Source organism: Dysidea avara, chromosome 3 (assembly GCF_963678975.1).
Source record: "Dysidea avara chromosome 3, odDysAvar1.4, whole genome shotgun sequence".
Lineage (NCBI taxonomy): Eukaryota > Metazoa > Porifera > Demospongiae > Dictyoceratida > Dysideidae > Dysidea > Dysidea avara.
In genome coordinates this window covers 31,647,930-31,670,110 of record NC_089274.1, presented here as the reverse complement: position 1 = coordinate 31,670,110, position 22,181 = coordinate 31,647,930, and the positions used below count along the sequence as shown (strand labels likewise).

At 37.6% G+C, this 22,181-nt stretch overlaps 1 protein-coding gene across 1 annotated transcript in view; it reads left to right on the top strand.

The window, feature by feature from the left end:
* Nucleotides 1-336: 336 nt before the first annotated feature.
* LOC136250696 (uncharacterized) overlaps nucleotides 337-22,181 on the top strand; it is a 178,047-nt gene continuing 156,202 nt past the window's right edge. Inside the window, exon 1 of the mRNA XM_066042925.1 lies at nucleotides 337-444. The gene's annotated coding sequence lies outside the window, so the exon portion shown is untranslated. The remainder of the gene's footprint in view (nucleotides 445-22,181) is intronic.

Below are 22,181 nucleotides of genomic sequence, written 5' to 3'. Positions count from 1 at the left end.
GTATGATAATATAAATTAAACAGTGGGCAGAGAGGCAAAATAAACACTTAAACAGTGGATGTTGACTTATATATGATACTGAGGACCAATATGCAAAAGGGCAGTACTAGACTAGTTACTCTATACAATAATTGTTTACAACCACACCCTATTTTCAAGTTGCTAGGCAAATTGGCACGTTTTAGTCGGTCCCAGTACGTACGTACCATTGGCTACAGTTATTCTTAAACATTTAAAGCAGCATAATAATAATATACTCGATAATATATAATAACATAATTATTATGGGACCGACTAAAACGTGCCAATTTGCCTAGCAACTTGAAAATAGGGTGTGGTTGTAAGCAGTTTGTAAGCGCGTATCGATTGTCACTTTTATGGTTTCGTCTTGATTTTGCGTTCATGGTGTGTTGTACTTTCTCGAAGACCTTACAGTGCCAGTAGGTGAGTTCCTAGATTTGTGGTACATCAAAGCTTATTGGCGTGTGTGTGTGAACGAATATTTTAGAGGGGTTAGCTGCGATTTATTAAATAATCTGTTTCCGCGTACAGAATTAAATCGTCTGTTAAAGGTAAAGTTAGATTTATAAATCCGATTAACGATTTTAATAATCTTGATGGCGTAGCATAACAAATCCTGGTGACCATATGCCGCTTGTGTATCTGACAATGATAAAAAATTCTGTCACTCAAGAGTTCATCTACCAGTAAACACTAATATTGTCATTGTGTACTAGTACAACTATGCAGTGTTAACTACTTGTGGTCACAAATATAATCACTTCTATTGGTGTTGTCGATCACACTTTTAAGGAAGACAGCTTTCATGATATACAGTACTTGGGACAGTAAATGACATGGGTCATGGGCAGTCATTTTTTATTATTACTTATAGCCGGAAGGAAGCACCCAAAATCACCCCCATCTGTCACTACAGGGGTCTTCTTAATATTTTTTTTTCTATTTACAATATTATCTAAGAGCATACAACATACATACAATTAAACACAAAGATGTCTGTAACAGTTTCAAAACAGTAGACCATCCCTCTTCAGAACCTCTCAACCTGATGTCTAAAGGAGTAGATGCCCATATGTTATAGCATAGTTAATGTATGTCATATGGATTGGAAACACCATTATTATTTACATAGTGACACATAGTGACATCATGGGCCATACTTTATGGCCTTGACAGGTGGAAGATTTTGCTGTTCTTGTAACCAGCAAATTAGTGTTTGTTGTTTACAGCTGGGTCAGTTACCACCTATACTAATTGGAGGCTGGACTGGGTAGGGACGCTGGAGAGGAGAGTAGTAAACAACAGCATAAGAAAATTCAGGCTCAAAGGTGCAATATGGTGTTTCGAAATGGTCGTGCAAATTTCCTGAAAAACAGAAAGTGCAGTGTTGTTTCTTTGCTGCTGTTTACACCACTTGTAGCAGGTAGAGTGTAGTAGGCTAGCTAGATATTCACTGCTTCGCTGTACATTTCCACTGTTTTGTTCAAAAAGCAGGCACTACTTTGGAACGCATGCATTATCTATGGTTATAGCGATTACACCAACAAAGTTTCTTCTAAAGATGTGTATTGAACTGATGAGGATAGTGATAAAGGACCATAATTTAAGCAATAAGAATGTGTCAATGGAGCAGTGGCAAAAGTTGGACAAAACTGCTGTAGAGGCCCTCGACCTCAGAAATCAAGTACCTTACAAAGTATAGTCCCACAGCACTGGCCTCACAGCAAGCTTAAGGATGCAGTGAGGGAAATGTACATTCACTCAGTTTCTCAGCCATTTTTCTGTATTGCATCAAGTTTAGATAAGTGAGTGGCTGCAGCACTCATAATAGCAACACTACTGTATTCACATACAGGCCTCACAAAGGATTTAAAAGCAACAGCAAGGCCAGAAAATCTCTAACACAGTATAGTGCTCCCATTCTCTGTCGACAGTAGGTGGACATATTTTCTATCATAGAGCTCCAAGTCAATCTACGATCAAAATAGAACCCTAAAACCTTCAAATTATCAACCTCTTTGATGGAAAGGGAGTCCATATATAGGGAGGGATGACACTCAACATCATGCTTTAACGATACACACAGTGAGTGACATTTAGCAGGTTCAAAATTAATGTTCCACACTCTACCCAGGAAAAAAAACAATTCAAGTCAGCATTATCTCTTCAATGCCGCTATCTGATCCTCCTTGCTCTTAATCACCTTCACAAGAGATGAATCATCTGCATATTCATCAAAAAAGTCGCAATGTAAAACTTATTTAGTAAGGTGATGAATGTACAAATTGAACAATAAAGGGGACCAGACACCACCCGAGCTGTAAAGTTCTGCTGAGAAGAAGTGTCACCATGAACCACCACAAATAAACTCTTATATTTACTTTTCTGAAGCAGGGAGAAATGTTTTCCATAGCTGAAAATGATGGATAGTTTGTCTATACATTGAAATACTGGCACGTGTGATCAATTATAGCAGTAATGAATTTAGAGGCAGGTGATAATGGTGAGTGACGAGAAACTATAAATCAACTTTGCCGGGACTCATAGAGAAGTTCCACTGTATACAGTTCTCCAATGAAGGATCTAGAATGGAGCATTTGGGGCAAATCCCCCCCTCACCTTGTGGAGGAGCCAGCCATGCTTCTGATTAAAAAAGCTACTAAACTTTATGTCAGGCCAAGATCAATTTACCAACTCATGAAAATATGCACATTTTACTAGCATTTGTTACAAATTCACCTGAAACCAAAGCAAGCCAAAGTCAAACTGACTGTAAAATTGTCACCCAGCACCTTAGTTCGTACTAAGCGCCTCTAAAACTAATTATCGTGTTGCTGCTGTTTCACACATTCAGAGCCTTTTGACAACTTTTAAGACTTTACAACCATCTGAAAAGGTCCAAATAGTAGAGCTCCTAAGCACTTTCTTTGTTTTTGATAGAAGCATGAAACTTGGTACATAGTTTTTATATACCGTAAAGGTCATTTTAAGATCGGTCAGATTTGACCTTTGGTGACCTTTGTGTCCAATTTTATACTTAAAAATTGACCGTTTTCCCTCTATTTCACTTATACATGACTCAAAATCTACAAATTTGGTGCCAAATTAATGCTTTTACTCTAACGAGCAAGTTGATACTTGCAGAAAGTCTGTAGCTTTCTCTATTCAAAAGTTATAGAAATTTTTATAAATAACAAATGCCATTTTTCTCCCACCCACGCATATACTTTAGATATGTAAAAGAAAGAAGGTTGCTTATCAATTATCATACTATTTGGTAGCTAATGACCTCAATTGGGAGTGAGTATCAGGAGCAGACCCATGAACTACCAAAGGGTGCATATTAGTATAGCGGCATAGCCCCCAAAACCCAAAACTGGCAATATTGTGCACTTTTTCATAAAGCCACGAAACTTTCCACATAAATAGTACTTCTCATGACATGTAATTTTAGATATAGTGCCATCGCTGAGTTGACCTTTGGTGATCTTTACGGCCATTTTTGTACAGAAAATTGATCGTTTTTGTCTTTAACGCCCTGAGGTAATAATTAACTTGTTAAAACATGGTACCAAACAAAAGATCTTGCTGATAGAAACAACTTGGTTTTTATTTGAAGTCAATTGGTGATTTCATTACAAAGTTATGATCATTTTTACTAGCTGCAAAATTTGATAGATTTACTTGCCCTTGAGGTGTGAATTACCTGTGGGCAGATAATTATGCATAAATTTATCAAATTTTTGCAACTAATAAAAATACTCATAACTTAAGAATGAATTCACATATTGACTTCAAATAAAGACCAAGTTGTTTCTATCAGCAAGATCTTTATTTTGATACCATGTTTTAACAAGTTAATTAGTGCCTCAGGAAGTTAAAGACAAAAATGATCAATTTTCTGTACAAAAATGGCCGTAAAGGTCACCATAGGTCGAACCAGATGGCACTATATCTAAAAATGCACGTATTGAGGAGTACTATTTATGTGGAAAGTTTCATGGCTTTATGAAAAAGTGCACAGTTTTTTGGTTGTGCTGCTATACTATATCTAATCAAAAACAGCCAAGCTGTAAAAAAAGGTGGGGCCCCTAAAAAGGCCAAGGTGAAAAAAGATGTGAAATCCAAGGTGGCGGCCAAGAAATGGCTGTGATGGTAGGTTAATAGTAAAAATTTTAATAACAACAATTCAGGTGAATTTTGTGCCAAGACTAAGCGGCACCAAATTCACCTGAATTGTCGTTATTAAAATTTTTACCATTAACCTACCATCACAGCCATTTCTTGGCCGCCACCTTGGATTTCACATCTATTTTCACCTTGGCCTTTTTAGGGGCCTCACCTTTTTTTACAGCTTGGCTGTTTTTGATTAGATATCACTTCTTTTTGTATTTGTATACCCCAAAGCTGGCCATAGGCTGGCTTTGGGGCTTTTTTAACCTATCCTACACAGGAAGAATAAAAAGACAGAGCAGATTTTTAATACTTCAACTGTTTTTGATTTTATCAATAATTATATAAATATATTTATTACATGTCTATTATTCCCTACTGGATAACTTGTTCGCAGCTGATCTTTCTACTAAGGGACTTGAAATGTAGCTAAACTCTCTACAGGTTGATTTGTTTGTAGCTGCACTCTCTACAGGGTGATTTGTTTGCATCTGAACTCTCTACAGGGCGTTTGTTTGTAGAAGAACTCTCTACAGGATAGTTTCTTTGTCACTGAACTCTCTACAAGGTGACTTGTTTATAGCTGGCTCTCTACAAGATGACTTCCTCTAGCTGATTTCTCTACAAGGTGACTTGTATCTAGCTGAACTATCTACAGGATGATCTGTTTGTAACTGAAATCTCTACAGGGTGACTTTTTTCTAGCTGATCTCTCTATAGGGTAACTTATTTCTAGCTGAACTCTCTACAGAGTGGGTTCTTTGTAGCTGAACTCTCTACAAGATCACTTCTTCTAGCTGATCTCTCTATAGGGTGACCTGATCTCTCTGTAGGATGACTTTTATCTAGCTGAACACTCTACAGGGTGATTTGTTTGTAGCTGAACTCTCTACAGGGTAATTTATTTGCAGCTGAACTCTATGCAGGATGATTTGTTTGTAGCTGAACTCTCTACAGGATGGTTTCTTTGTAGCTGAACTCTCTACAAGGTGAATTGCTTCTAGCTGATCTCTCTACAGGGTGACTTGTATAGCTGAACTCTCTACAGGGTGATCTGTTCATAGCTGAACTCTCTACAGGGTGATTTGTTTGTAGCTGAACTCCCTACAGGATGGTTTCTTTGTAGCTGGTCTCTACAAGATGACTTGTTTCTAGCTGATCTCTCTACAAGGTGACTTCTCCTACTACAGGGTGACTTGTATCTATAGCTGAACTATCTACAGGATGATGATCTGTTTGTAGCTGAAATCTCTACAGGGTGATTTGTTTGTAGCTGAATTCTCTACAGGATGACTTGTTTCTACATATAGCTGATCTCTGTATAGGGTAACTAGTTTCTAGTTGAACTCTCTACAGAGTGGGTTCTTTGTTGCTGAACTCTCTACAAGGTGATTTCTTCTAGCTGACCTCTCTATAGGGTAACCTGATGTCTCTGCAGGGTGACTTTTATCTTGCTGAACGCTCTACAGGGTGATTTGTTTGTATCAAAACTATCTATAGGGTGATTTTTTTATACCTGAACTTTCTACAGGGTGACTTGTTTGTAGCTGAACTCTCTATAGGGTGATCTGATCTCTCTACAGGGGGTGATTTGTTTGTAACTGATATCTCTACAGGTAGATTTGTTTGTAAGTGAACTCTCTACAAGGTGATTTGTTTGTAGCTTAACTTTCTACAAGGTGATTTGTTTGTAGCTGAACTCTCTACAGGGTGATGTGTTTCTAGCTAATCTCTCTACAGGGTGATTTTTTTTGTAGCTGAACTCTCTATAGGGTGATTTGTTTGTAGCTGATCTCTCTACAGGGTGATTTAGGTTGTAGCTGCTCTCTACAGTGGGTGATTTGTTTGTAACTGAAATCTCTACAGGTTGATTTGTTTGTAGCTGAAGTCTCTACAAGGTGTTTTGTTTGTAGCTGATCTCTCTATAGGGTATTTTGTTTGTAGCTGAACTCTCTACAGGGTGATGTGTTTGTAGCTGAACTCTCTACAGGGTGATTTGCTTGTAACCGAATTCCCTATATTGTGTCTAGTGTCTATATAGCTGATCTCTCTACAGGGTGATTTGGTTGTAGCTGATCTCTCTACAGTGGGTGATTTGTTTGTAACTGAAGTCTCTACAGGGTGATTTGCTTGTAACTGAATTCCCTATATTGTGTCTAGTGTCTATATACTGTAGCTGATCTCTCTACAGGTTGATTTTTTTGTAGCTGAACTCTCTACAGGGTGATTTGTTTGCAGCTGAACTCTCTGCAGGGTGATTTGTTTGTAGCTGAACTCTCTACAGGGTGATTTGTTTGTAGCTGATCTCTCTACAGGGTGATTGTTTGTAGCTGATCTTGATCTCTCTACAGGGTGATTTGGTTGTAGCTGATCTCTCTAAGGTGGGTGATTTGTTTGTAACTGAAATCTCTACAGGTTGATTTGTTTGTAGCTGAAGTCTCTACATGGTGTTTTGTTTGTAGCTGATCTCTCTACAGGGTAATTAGGCACCGGCCGATTATGCCGGCATAATTTAAAACATAATAGGTGGCCAAAAGCATCAAGCATAATGCCAGCATAATAGGGACGATGTTTGAAAAATTAATTAAATGCGCAATACGCGCGCCTGAAAGAAAGCAAATATTCACTGCCAATAGTATTATTAGTGCATTTTATAATCAAAAACACGTAATACAACTTATTAAACCGTTTCTTTGTTGGTTATTCACACTTTGCAGAAATAAGATCGAGATACTCTAATAGAGCAGTCACTTACTCTAATAGAGCAGTCAGGAAAGGCTGATATACTCTAATAAAACAGTCACTTCTAGAGCATAATTTTGATTTTGAAAGCATAATTTTGAGTATAATAGGCTTAATTTTTGAGCAATGCTCAAAACCATAATAGGTAAAATTTCAGGCATAATAGGCCGGTGCCTAAGGGTAATTTGTTTGTAGTTGAACTCACTGCAAGGTGATTTGTTTGTAGCTGATCTCTTTACAGGGTGATTTGCTTGTAACTGAATTCCCTATATTGTGTCTAGTTTCTAACTGATCTCTCTACAGGTTGATTTATTTGTAGCTGAACTCTCTACAGGGTGATTGGTTTGTAGCTGAACTCTCTACAGGATTGTTTCTTTGTCACTGAACTCTCTACAAGGTGACTTGCTTCTAGCTGATCTCTGTAGACGGTGACTTCTTCTAGCTGATCTCTCTACAGGGTGACTTGTATAGCTGAACTCTCTACAGGGTGATCTGTTCATAGCTGAACTCTCTACAGGTTAATTTGTTTGTAGCTGAAATCTCTTGTTTCAAACTGATTTCACTGTAGGGTAACTTGTTTGTAGCTGAACTCTCTACAGGATGGTTTCTTTGTAGCTGAACTCTCTACAGAGTGATTTTTTTTTGTAGCTGAACTCTATATAGGGTGATTTGTATGTGCCTGAACTTTCTACAGGGTGATTTGTTTATAGCTGAACACTCTGCAGGGTGATTTGTTTGTAGTTGATCTCTCTACAGGGTTTCTTTGCAGCTGAGATCTCTACAGGGAAACTTCTTCTAACTGAGCTCTCTCTTGTTTCTAGCTGTTCTCTCTACAGAGTAACTTGTTTGTATAGCTGAACTCTTTACAGGTGGTTTTTTGGTTGCTGAACTCTCTACACTGTGATTTGTTTGTAGCAAAATTCTCTACAGAGTGACTTGTATGTAGCTGAATTCTCTACAGAGTGACTTACTTGTAGCTGAACATTGTATAAACTATAAAGTGACTTGTCTGTAGTTGAAATCTCTACAGGGTTACTTGTTTGCAGCTGGTCTCTATAAGTTAACTTGTTTGTATAGATGAACTCTCTACAGGGTAGTTTCTTTGTAGCTGAACTCTCTCCACAGTGACTTGTTTGTAGCTGAACTCTCTAGAGAGTGTATCCAAACTCTCCACAGGGTGCATGACTTGTTTATAGCTGAACTCTCTTCAGTGTGACTTGTAATGTTCTGATTCTTCTGAATCACTACAGCGATATATCTGTAGCTGAACTCTCTATAGGGTGGCTTACTTCTTGATGAACTGTGTATAAGATTAACTGTTTGCAGCTGAACTCCCTACAGAATAACTTGCAATGTAATAGAATTCTATAATGGAGTAAATAAATTAGCTGAATGCTCTATTAGGGTGACTGTTCTATTAGAGTATCTCGATCTCGCATATGTTACACTTATTTATTTTATTTATTTATTGTTAATCAGCAGGACCCTAGTTGGCTTTGGAATCATAACTCAGTGGTTTGTAATCTGATTCTTCTGTACTACTGCAAGGACTTTCTATGATGATTATTCCAGCTACATACCGATTTTCAGCTCACTGCTCTAAGCGGTTTGCCTAGTAGGTGTGAAAACTAATAGTTTTTTTATTCATAAAAATCGATCGCGTAATTGTGATACAGGTTGGGTTTTGTGTCATATCTCGATGGCCTTTAACTGGATTCTTTTCAAACCACGAAAAGGCACTCCTACAATAGTTACTCCATCTACATAGCAATTTTCAGCTCATTCCTTCAAGCGGTTCACCTTGTGGGCGTGACAGACCTTCGACCTTATTTTACGCAAATAATTGGTCATAACTCGGTGAATGTTCATCGGATTCCTACCAAACTTGGTACTGAGATTTGCCTTAGTGAGCCCTTTAAGTGTGCCAAATTTCAGCCCGAGTGGAGCACGAATTCGTGTTTTATGGCGGATTTTGCAAAGTGTGCGAAAAGAAGTAGAAGAAAAAAACGAAGAAAAAAGCCCAAACTTTGGCCGATCGTATCTCGGAAATGGATGGAGCGATTTTCTTCAAATTTGAAATGGGGACTCCCCTACCTAGCCGGCACTTCTGTAGCAACGTTGGTTTCAATCGGATAAGGAATCACAGAGCTACAAAGGTGTTAAAATCGCGTTTACTTTCTTCCTGTAAATATACTCATTGTGTGGCGCGCCGGCTTCTTGGGCCGCACGACACACTACCGTGTGTCTTGATAGGTTAGTAGGAGTACAATATAGGAGGTGGGGAGGGGTTGGGATAACCCACTTGCACAGTATATAAATTATACACAGCAGAGACCAATTTTATTAATCAAGTGGGTATAGGCTAAGGTTGTAACATAGAATATAGAAGGGGGATTAGAAACTCCAATCTAAAATATAGTTGTACGCATTCTGATCCATGACTACAGAAACGCAAGGTTTTGTCCTCCCTCTCAAAGTTAACTTTATGTACATACTTTCTGTATGTTATATATAGGCTATATATATTTGTTATAGGCTATATATCTTTGTAATAACACGAAGGTGACACTTAGTCTGTAGGCGTGAATGTAACATGCAGTTTCCAATCCCCCTTCTCTACAATCTATGGTTGTAACCAGGAACCTGCGGAAATGTAAAGGAGATTATTTGCATGGCATCCCTATTACTATTAGACTTGTACGTACACTTACAGGTCAAGATGGTTATATCAATAGTTTGGAATATGTACGTATCTATAAAATCACCTTAGAAAGAGCATTATGTAGAATTTGGTGTACTAGCATAGAAGTATAACATTTGATTACATTTTGAAACATTCCTTATGCTGCTAATAGCTGGTTGGTCTAATAGCTACTTACACGTACATTCGATTTATGACATATTAACTTCACAGTCAAGGTTGATCTATTTACTGAGAAATCTACTTATGCCATTTTGGTCCAGCCATGCATGCAGTGAAATTTCTATTTGTATTCCAATGTGTAAAGTCAAGGCACATTGGGTGATGCGTAATTATAACTAACCTCTATATAGGCTAAAAATGAAACTAGTTATGAGTTAGAAAGGCTCTATTACTTTATAGGTTAAAAATATTAAGGAAGAAAATTTTCAAAAATTTCATGAGTGAATGACAAATTTGTGAAAATGTACGTAATTGTGATCATGAATGAATATGGTTGAGTTTAAAATATTATTTTGCTACGCTACACAATCTAGAATTTTATGAATAATAATATGAAAATTGCTTTTTACATGATTCTGTTCATCCCTTGATTCTGCCTATATCATATAATAACAGCTAGGTTTGAATGGCAACAATAAAAATGAAAGTATATCCATATAATTACCAAATGCTTATTAATTTTTAACATTCAAATATCAAAGAATATGAATATCCTGCTGTACGTACAGATTTATTAACAACCATTGTTCACAATATGGAGAGGCAAACTACCTTGGAGCTATGTCATTATATTATGGCCATATATAGTCTTTGGTTGTTTTTTATTTTCATAGCACAACAGTAGGATTAATATATGTGAATGTTTTAAATATATGCTATTCACTTTATTCTCCTGCAGACTATACAGAGTGATTGGCCTTCTATAATTGATATCACTTAATCTGTTACACAGTACAGGGTTTAATCAGTGTATATTGCTGTATATTAAAGTTTTCATATCCTGAAAATTAATAACAGTTATAAAGCAGGCTACTTAAACAAAATCATGTAACCTGATACCACACATAGTTACTGTAATCACCTCAGGATTATTTTGCTGTGGTATGCAGATAAACAAATGGCTGCATTAGACAAGCATGCTTTTATGCAATACAGTTTTTTGAATTTGCTGTTCCAGTGTCCCTGGTATGGAGAGGTGGTGTCTTTACACAGGTAGTTACTAAGACAGGGTCCACTATATAACTGTACAATAATTACTCGGGATGTAATAGAACTATGTGAAAATACTGTAGTATACATACAACTATCATACATGATGTGCGTGGGTGGGTGAAAATATGATCTTATAAATGACTGTAACTTTTGAATAGAGGAGCTACAGACTTTCTGTAAGTGTCAACTTGCTCTTTAGAGTAAAAGCGTTAATTTGACACCATATTTGTGGATTTTGAGTCATGTATAAGTGAAATAGAGGAAAAACTATCAATTTTAAGTATAAAATTGGATACAAAGGTCACCAAAGGTCAAATCTGAGGTGGCTCCTGATCTTAAAATGACCTTTATGGTATATACAAACTATGTACCAAGTTTCATGCTTTTATCAAAAGTGCACAAAACTTGCCTTTTTTTAAGGCTTAGAAGCTCTACTAAAAAGGCAAAAATCAACAGTGAGACACTATACTAAGAGGTGATTATTTGTTGCTTCAAAAAACGCAGCACTGAACTAGAGAATCTGGCTCTCCCCAACCACCTACAACTTACCCTGTTTGTGCCCCTCCCCTTGCCAGCTCCTGGATACTCCCCTGGCTCAGAATAGAGTTTTAGTTTCAATATTCAAACTCCTTGTATTATCTTTTTCACGGGTCCCTAGGGACAAATAAAATAGTGAGAAATTAATTGTCTAGAGTGCATGCTGCTGGGTCTTTTTTTTCTCTTTGTTTTAAGTTTAAAGATGTATTGACAGACTTTAGCCTTCTCACAGGTCCCTAGTGGGGATAACACTTAGATTATCAAAACTCTACCATTAGATTGTAATCGTGTTGACTGTATGGGTTTTGCATTGCATGTATGTGTATTATAGTAGAATGTGATGACTAGGTTTTTGTATTAGTTAGAATGGGCTGACAAGGTTTCTGTGCTATTTAGAGACCTGAGGATAATGTGGATAGCCAAGCCACATTGTCTGAGGAGCTCAATATAGCATAGAAATTGATGTCAGCCAACCCTAAGTGGTTTAGAAAATTTTCCTGAATGAAGTAGGTGTGAGAGAAAATTACAAAACTGCATGCTAGTATTGGGACTTATCCTAAGTCAAGTTGATCATGTCAGTGCCACTGCAGTGGCATGACATTCATAACTGCCATTGGGCTCCGCAAAATTACATGACAGTAGTGCCAGTATCAAGTAGTTACTATGTTGGGCTAGAATGACACTTATCTTGTCCAGAACGTAAGCTCTTAAGAAGCAAACTGTGGGTGCTAGCATCGAGATCTATCTTTCACGTTGATCAGTGTGTCAGTGACATTGGTGTATTGACTGGAACGCCTATATCTGAATGCTAATGATGCTTGTCTTGTCACTAACAGCAAGGACATTTTTTGTTTTTGGCTTTACCGATTTTCATGTAGCAAACAACCACTGGTGAGACTAGCTATTTAGTAACTCCGCCACAGGTTTCTATTGGATTTAGTAACTTCTGACATCAAAGGAAATATTACTTATATTTAGAGACCCAATGGCAATGCTTTAAGCCAAGGCTACATCATTTGAGGAGAGTGACACCAGTAGAAGCTATTATATTTGTGACCACAAGTAATTAACACTGAATAGTTGTAGTACACAGTGATGATGTGTTTGCTGACAATTCAAAATACTGTCAGGACTTATATATTATTGCTACAGTTTCAAATATTTCTGTTGATTCTCTTTTGAAGAAGGTTTAGGGAACAAATGATATGGCCTTCTGGTTGATTTGGTGAATTTTTCCCTACAATTTTATGAACAAGTAATTATTATACAGTATATATAGTAGGGGTCGTAAAGATTTGTGATTTCCTACCAATAGATATCATCCAAAACCTACGTCACTTTTCCCTTCTCAACAGAATGGTAGTATTGGTTGAAGCCCAAATGTGCCTCCAATGCAACTTATAATGCTTTCAATTACTCACTATAGAATTTCTGAATTGCATCTGACTGATACATTCAGCCAAACATCAAATAAACACTGAGCTTGATTTCTTCACTATTTTGAGTCTCTTAGACCTGAGACGTGCCTTAATTCAGCAGCCACAACGGATGCATCATGGACTTGCCTTTGTCCTCCCATTTCTTTCTCCAGATGTTGATACATGAATAACATGTATGGCTTCTTGTGCTATCTTATGGAATGCTATGCCATGGAACCATCCATATTGCCTGTAGTGATGGGATTGATGGCTCTCTTATCGTTCTCCATTTGTAACACTGAATAATGGACGAATCATGCATGCAACTGATAACAAAGTGAAATGGCCACTTTGCTTTTCAGTAATTAATACAAGGTGTGGTTCATGCAACTGTTCAGATGCAAAAATTAGTTTTATAGTATGTCTGGCATCATTCTTTCCTGGGTTAGATTCTAATGAATTAAACAAACAGGTAGGAATTTTAAAGAATTAAAAAGTAATAAAACACTTCTCTGTTGTAATACCACGGTACCAGAGGTACGAGGCTACAATTGATTGACAAAATATGTGCCCTTGCCCTAATGATTTATAAGCACAAAAGCAGTTATTCAGCCCTATACTGTACATAGGGAGAACAATGTATGAAGCTTGCAATCCATTTACTGTGACTATTGAACTTCTGTAAATTTCCATGTAAATTCTGTAAACTTATGTGAAGTGTTTGGATTGCTCTGAAGACACTTTTAGTTTGACTGGTTTTTAGTCCATATCTTCTGGCAGTTAAAACTACAAATCTTCGTGGTCCCTACAATAATGTAATACCACACTTATGATATTGACAAGTTATAAAACCAAGTTGTTCACTAGCATAGCTACAGGTGTGACAACCCCCCTTAATACTTTTATTTATGTGACCCCTACTTGAATTTAAAGTTCCTAATTTACCTTATATACCTGTTAAGTCATTTCCTCCCAGTTTTGTTTTATTTTTGTTCTGTCAAGTGTACTGTTGTTTTTTATTATTTTCATTATGTGTATATGTAGTGATCTATGTGTACCTGCATGTAAATGTGAATGTTACACTTGTAAAGCTCCCCGAATGCTGCAAGTATCAATCAATCAATTGGAAGAGATCAATGAAATTCTTGTTTATTAACATTTGAATGTTACAATGATTATGTTGCAGCTGGCTTAGTTCATTAGTACCTTTCCTGTAGGCAGGTGCCACAGGCATGTGCAAAAATTACAGCATATTTACGGCAAAATATGGACATGAATAACCAGAGGAAATGTACCAATACGGTTTTCCTCTCAACAAGTAATCCTCTCCAAAATTTCTTAGTGAAAGGTTCTACTAAATGTACTATACTTCAAATATGAGTAGTATCGATGGGTATGTGTGCATTACCTTTGTATGGTAATTTAAAAGCATTGCATGTATATGTCACAGTGTGATAAGGAATTCTAACAAAAAGTATGTATTTTCAGGAAACATTCATGTGTAAACTATTATCACATCATTTCATGAATTAGGCTACAAAGGCATAGCTTTATTTAACGCTTATCAACAGCTCTAATAATTATTGCCTGATCGTTAAAAATTAATTTACAGCCTTTTATGCTTGTATATATGTGCAGTCAGTGAAATCAATATGTCCAAGCTGGAGGTTTAATTGACATGTCACAAGCACCATTTAAAATCCATAAATAAATGCTATTTTCATATGATCTCAAAATTACAATGCCAAACTAGAATACAATGAAGTTTATATTAAGATTTTTGCATTGTGCTTCTGAATCACATAAGCTTTAAGGCAGTGCATTTTGTTTATGAAAGTACTTACAAACTTTTGGGTTAGACCATGTCAAATTAGCCTTGTGTGATGTGGTAGGTCAATGTTTTGGCAAACCTAAATATTACAAGTGGAACAAAAAATTAGGAATTTTCAATATGAGTAGGGATCAAAGTAATAAAAAGTACTGAAACAAGAGAGATTATCTACCACCTGAAGTCATGCTAGTACACACGTAATCGCTACTTCAGTTGCCAAGATTTAAGATATAATGGCACTGAAGTAGGGATTACGTGTGTACTAGCATGACTTCAGGTGGTAGATAATCTCTCTTGTTTCAATACTTTTTATTACTTTGATCCCTACTCATATTGAAAATTCCTAATTTTTTGTTCCACTTGTTTGTGTACTTTTTACAAACATTGCATGAATCTTATCTTTTATGTGCATGCAGTTTCTATTACACAGGACACTAAAGTTACTTTTCCAAGTCTTGATGGTAGTATTCCCTTTGCCTTTCCGCTGACTCAATGCGAGACTTTGCCAAATCTTTGTTAAATGATGTTTTGGTGGCTTCAGCTGATTTCTCACGCGACGCTGTTACATTTTTGTAGTACTCATTAGCATGACGCTGTGATCGGCATTCACTGCTGTACTTGTCCTTTCTCTCTGAGAATATAGACTCTGTATGAGCTTCATAGTACGCCCTGTTATTCTCCTTCTTTCTACTCTTCCGCGCCGCTTCCTTCGAAGGCATTGCCGCACCCAATATTGCCTCAGAGAAAACACACAAAGCAATAATAACCACAATACCCTTAGCTAACGCTATTTTGCTACGAATTATTTCTAATATCGCTCAAATACTTGAGGTAGATACGTTGTTTACAGCAAAGAAATGCGTTTACAAACACAAGCAATATTAATTTTTCCGGTTAACTTTGCCAGAAACAAAAGATATAAGTCGCTAAATATATTCACTTACACGTACAAAGCTTCCCGATTGTGAACAGCTCGCTCTTCCTGCTCAAAATCAACTTCGAACTTTCAACCACGTGTATTCGAATATTTTACCGCGAAGATTATGATTACTCTATTTAGCGAGCACTCTTATTAAAACGGACGGCGCCGTACATTGAAGCCATTTGTGGAGTTATTAACACTACCTGTAGTGAATCCAGGACGATGGCGACATTAAAGAACGATGAAAGGTAAGACCCTAGCGCAAGGATTGTATTTCTATCGGTGTAGGAAAGGTTTAATCTATAGGCAAAGCGAGCCGTTTTCATGCAAGAAGTAGGACTGTAGCTGTTGCCATCTTCCCGCTAGGCCTGGCTGAAGGCATCAGTTAGGGAGTCAGTCACTAGAAAATTCGATCAGATAGAATTTTTTTTTAAATTCGTGGAAACTCATAGGATGCATTTCGTGTCATTTTGAAGGTGAAATCGTGCTTCACTTTTGTAATACAATACTGCTGAATCGCCGAGATGGTTTTGCAAGTCTGCTTTTGGTGCGTAATTTTTTGGCGGGAAATCGTGAACCTTGACGATCCCTACCATTAAGTACTACCATACTTAATGATTACATGATCTTTAAGAAAAAAATGTAAAGTTTGCTTAAATATTGTGTGAACGGTTATAGGTTTAGAAGCAAAGGGGAGGGAAATGGAGCTCCTTAGCCTTGTTTCAGAAAGGCTCCTGCACCTATGATGATCATAAGGAGCAGTCAAATATACTCTAATAAAACAGTCAGGTATTTTTGAAAATAATAACATTTTAAACTGAGTGTGCCCACAGCTGGCTGGCTGAAGACCAAGATGTGTGCCTAGTTTCCTGAATTTATTTTCCAAAAAATGTGTGTATATATATATATCTAATCCAAAACAGCCAAGCTGTAAAAAAAGTGTGCGGCCCTCAAAAAGGCTATGGTGAAAAAAGATGTGAAATCCAAGGTGGCGGCCAAGAAATGGCTGTGATGGTAGGTTAATGGTAAAAATTTTAATAACGACAATTCAGGTGAATTTTTGTGCCGCTTGGTCTTAATAACGACAATTCAGGTGAATTTTTGTGCCGCTTGGTCTTGGCACAAAATTCACCTGAATTGTCATTATTAAAATTTTTACCATTAACCTACCATCACAGCCATTTCTTGGCCGCCACCTTGGATTTCACATCTTTTTTCACCATAGCCTTTTTGAGGGCCGCACACTTTTTTTACAGCTTGGCTGTTTTAGATTAGATTTCATTTCTTTTTGTATTTGTATACCCCAAAGCCGGCCTATGGCCGGCTTTGGGACTTTTTTAACCTATCTTTTTTTTACCACAGGAAGAAGAAAAGATGAAGTAGATGTACTTTAAATATTTTATCAGTAAGTGTACAAATTATATATATAATACATATATTGATTACAGAAATCTCCATGGTGGTTTCTTTGTAACTGAACACTCTACAAGGTGACTTCTTCTAGATGCTCTCTCTACAGGGTGAATTGTTTGTGGCTGAACGATCTACAAGGTAAATTCTTCTAGCTGATCTCTCTACAGGGTGATTTGTTTGTAGCTGAATTCTGTACAGGTGATTTGTTTGCAGCTGAGCTCTTTACAGAATGGTTTCTTTGTAGCTGAACTCTCTACAAGGTAACTTCTAAGTGATCTTTCTACAGGGCAATTTGTTTGTGGCAGAATTTTATACAGGGTGATTTCTTTGCAGCTGAGCTGTCTACATGGTGGTTTCTTTGTAGCTGAACTCTCTACAAGGTAACTTCTTCTAGCTGATCTCTCTACAGGGTGATTTGTTTGTAGCTGAACTATCTACAAGGTAACTTCTTCTAGCTGATCTCTCTACAGGGTGGTTTGTTTGTAGCTGAATTCTGTACAGGTGATTTGTTTGCAGCTGAGCTCTTTACAGAATGGTTTCTTTGTAGCTGAACTCTCTAAAAGGTAACTTCTTCTAACTGGTCTTTCTACAGGGTGATTTGTTTGTAGCTGAACTATCTACAAGGTAATTTCTTCTAGCAGATCTCTCTACAGGGTGATTTGTTTGTAGCTGAATTCTGTACAGGTGATTTGTTTGCAGCTGAGCTCTTTACAGAATGGTTTCTTTGTAGCTGAACTTCCTACAAGGTAATTTCTTCTAGCTGATCTCTGTACAGAGAGATCTGTTTGTAGCTGAGCTATCTACAAGGTAACTTCTTCTAGCTAATCTCTCTACATGGTGATTTGTTCATAGCTGACTTCTGTACAGGTGATTTGTTTGCAGCTGAGCTCTTTACAAAATGGTTTCTTTGTAGCTGAACTCTATACAAGGTAACTTCTTCTAACTAATCTTTCTACAGGGTGATTTGTTTGTAGCTGAACTATCTACAAGGTAATTTCTTCTAGCTGACCTCTCTACAGGGTGATTTGTTTGTAGCTGAATTCTGTACAGGTGATTTGTTTGCAGCTGAGCTCTTTACAGTATGGTTTCTTTGTAACTGAACTCTCTAAAAGGTAACTTCTTCTAACTGATCTTTCTACAGGGTGATTTGTTTGTAGCTGAACTATCTACAAGGTAATTTCTTCTAGCAGATCTCTCTACAGGGTGATTTGTTTGTAGCTGAATTCTGTACAGGTGATTTGTTTGCAGCTGAGCTCTTTACAGAATGGTTTCTTTGTAGCTGAGCTATCTACAAGGTAACTCCTTCTAGCTGATCTCTCTACATGGTGATTTGTTCGTAGCTGACTTCTGTACAGGTGATTTGTTTGCAGCTGAGCTCTTTACAAAATGGTTTCTTTGTAGCTGAACTCTCTACAAGGTAACTTCTTCTAACTAATCTTTCTACAGGGTGATTTGTTTGTAGCTGAACTATCTACAAGGTAATTTCTTCTAGCTGACCTCTCTACAGGGTGATTTGTTTGTAGCTGAATTCTGTACAGGTGATTTGTTTGCAGCTGAGCTCTTTACATAATGGTTTCTTTGTAGCTGAACTCTCTACAAGGTAACTTCTTCTAACTAATCTTTCTACAGGGTGATTTGTTTGTAGCTGAACTATCTACAAGGTAATTTCTTCTAGCTGACCTCTCTACAGGGTGATTTGTTTGTAGCTGAATTCTGTACAGGTGATTTGTTTGCAGCTGAGCTCGTTACAGAATGGTTTCTTTGTAACTGAACTCTCTACAAGGTGACTTCTTCTAACTAATCTTTCTACAGGGTGATTTGTTTGTAGCTGAACTATCTACAAGGTAATTTCTTCTAGCAGATCTCTCTACAGGGTGATTTGTTTGTAGCTGAATTCTGTACAGGTGATTTGTTTGCAGCTGAGCTCTTTACAGAATGGTTTCTTTGTAGCTGAACTCTCTACAAGGTAATTTCTTCTAGCTGATCTCTCTACAGGGAGATCTGTTTGTAGCTGAGCTATCTACAAGGTAACTTCTTCTAGCTAATCTCTCTACATGGTGATTTGTTCGTAGCTGACTTCTGTACAGGTGATTTGTTTGCAGCTGAGCTCTTTATAAAATGGTTTCTTTGTAGCTGAACTCTCTACAAGGTAACTTCTTCTAACTGATCTTTCTACAGGGTGATTTGTTTGTAGCTGAACTCTCTACAGGTGATTTGTTTGTAGCTGAACTCTCTACAAGTTAACTTCTTCTAGCTGATCTCTCTACATGGTGATTTGTTTGTAGCTGAATTCTGTATAGGTGATTTGTTTGCAGCTGAGCTCTTTAAATAATGGTTTCTTTGTAGCTGAACTCTCTACAAGGTAACTTCTTCTAGCTGATGTCTTTACAGGGTCACTAGTTTGTAGCTGAATTCTCTACATGGTGGTTTCTTTGTAACTGAACTCTCTACAAGATAACTTTTTCTAGCTGATCTTTCTACAGGGTGATTTGTTTGTAGCTGAATTCTGTACAGGTGATTTGTTTGCAGCTGAGCTCTTTAAATAATGGTTTCTTTGTAGCTGAACTCTCTACAAGGTAACTTCTTCTAGCTGATGTCTCTACAAGGTCACTAGTTTGTAGCTGAGCTCTCTACATGGTGGTTTCTTTGTAACTGAACTCTCTACAAGGTGACCTCTTCTAGCTGATCTTTCTCTACAGGGTGATTTATTTGAAGCTGAACTCTGTACAAGGTAACTTCTTCTAGCTGATCTCTCTACAGGGAGATTTGTTTGTAGCTGAACTCTCTACATGATGGTTTCTTTGTAGCTGAAGTCTCTACAAGTTAACTTCTTCTAGCTAATCTCTCTACAGGGAGATTTGTTTGTAGCTGAACTCTACAAGGTGATTTCTTCTAGCTGAACTATCTCTTTCCATAGTTGCATGAACTCCCTGCAAGGTAACTTCTTCTAGCTGATCTCTCTACAAGGTGACTTGTGTGTAGCTGATCTCTATACAGGTTTCTTGTTTCTAACTGATCTCTTGAATTCTCTTCAGGGTGACTGCTCTATTAGGATGACTGCTCTATTAGAGTATCTCGATCTCGCACTTGCTGCACCAAGTTGGATTTCGTGTTATAACTCCGTGGCTTTAAGTCTGATTCTTCTACACCATTGATGAGCCTTTCTAAGATGATTACTCCATCTGTATAACGATTTTCAAAGCATTACCCCAAGCGGTTTATCTGGTAGGCGTGGCAAGCAGTCGTTTTTTTAATTAGCTAATCTTGATTGCATAATTGTTACACACTGTTGGTTTTTTCATTCTATCTTCCTGTTTTTTAGCTCGATTTCTTTCAAACCACAAAAGGTTTGAGGTTCAATAGTTAACCTATTCACCCACCGATTTTCAGCTTCTTCCCATACGCGGTTTACCCTGTAGGCGTGACAACATATTGGTGTTATTTTTCGTGAATAATCGCTCATAATTCTTTGCCTGTTTATCATATTCCAGCCGAAGTTGGTACCGAGATGCGCCTTTATATCCCCCTTCAGTGTGCCAAATTTCAAGGCAATCGGATGTGGCGTTCACGTTTTATAACAGTTTTTGTAAGTGTGTGACAAGAAAAAGAACGAAGAAACTGAGCCAATTTTTGAAGTCGCATATCTCGGGAACGCGTGAAGCGATTTCGCTCAAATTTGGAATGTAGAGTGCTGCAGTTGGAGGGCATGTCCACAGCAAAAATCGTCTTGTTTCATCAAGGAAGCACAGAGCTACGGAGGTGCGAAAATTGCGTTTTCTTTCTTCCTGTCAATATACTCATGGGTGTTACACGCCAGCTTCTTGGGCCGCACGACACACTACCGTGTGTCTTGATGTATAGTGTATATGTATATTTGTTGAGTTATACTTGGCTGGAGGTAGTTTGTTAACTAGTAACTAAATTAATTAGTCAGAAAATTTAGTTATATTAAAATGTAGAAATGATTTTGTGTCTATACAGTTGATACATTTTTTGGTTGGGAAATCTTTTGAACCTTGGTGCAGTGGTGTAGCCAGACCTTCAGGGATGGGTGGGCACAATCACCCACACATTTCACTTAATGTAACCTAGCACAAAACATGAGTCCATCCTTACTGCTTTAGATGTATCTAGCTAGCTACTTATACACTACAGTGCAGCTTATTCCACTAGTCTACTACTATTGTATAAATGATATAGCTAACAGTGTCACACAAAGCTTATTACACCTTCTTGTCTTTTAACTTATCTGTGTTTGAACATAACTCTTTATACTCCAGCCTGACTTTCATGGTTCAATTCAGTCACAAATATTTCACCCTCAACTGACTTGCCTGGAGACAGATAATTTTATGATTTGTCTATAACTTTGGGGAATTCAACCACCAGCATGTTATTACTCACAACTCAGTAGTCTGTGAATGGATCCCTTCCTCCTCAGGATCATGTGATGCTGTGTGTTAAATAGAATGTACTGGGGGACTACGTGGATCATGTGATGTACTTGTTAAGTGTTTCTCAATATCAGTTACTGATTTATAACAAAAGTATTGAAGTATACGCTGCTGGTCTCTTGCAGGGCCGCCCAGAGAAATTAAGGGGCCCAGGGCATAAATTTAAAGTGGGGCCCCCAGGGGCAAGCTGAATCACAACTTCACCCAAGCTGTAAGTTGAAGACCAATAAAAAAAAGGTCATTACATGCTGACAATGACAATAGCTGCCCCTCACCAACCATATCTCCTTATTTATAAGCTTGCTAAACTACTCCTCTGAAGAATACTGTGACTGCTCTATTAGAGTATCTAGATATGACTGCTCTATTAGAGTATATCGATCTTTTAAACAGGTATTCAAGGTGCCCTTCATGGGGCCTCCTGGGGCTCCTTTCAGGCTGGGGCCCGGGACAAAATTCCCCAGTTGACCCCTGTGGGCGGCCCTGGTCTCTTGTTCATTACAGCAATAGCAAGCGGGCGCCGCTGTCATGAGGTACTATACCACTGTCTTTGTGGTTCCTATAATTATACTACAAGTTAATGAAAACTTACATTTGAGCAATGAAGCAAGGGAAGTCATCTATGCCTGCAGCCATACTTGAGGACACTTGATTCCTATTTCAGTCATATATGGCCTGTCAATTAAATGTCCACTAGTACAGCTGTAGGTGTAGATCACCTCCGCTGTTTCATTGTTTTTTGAATGCCTGAAAT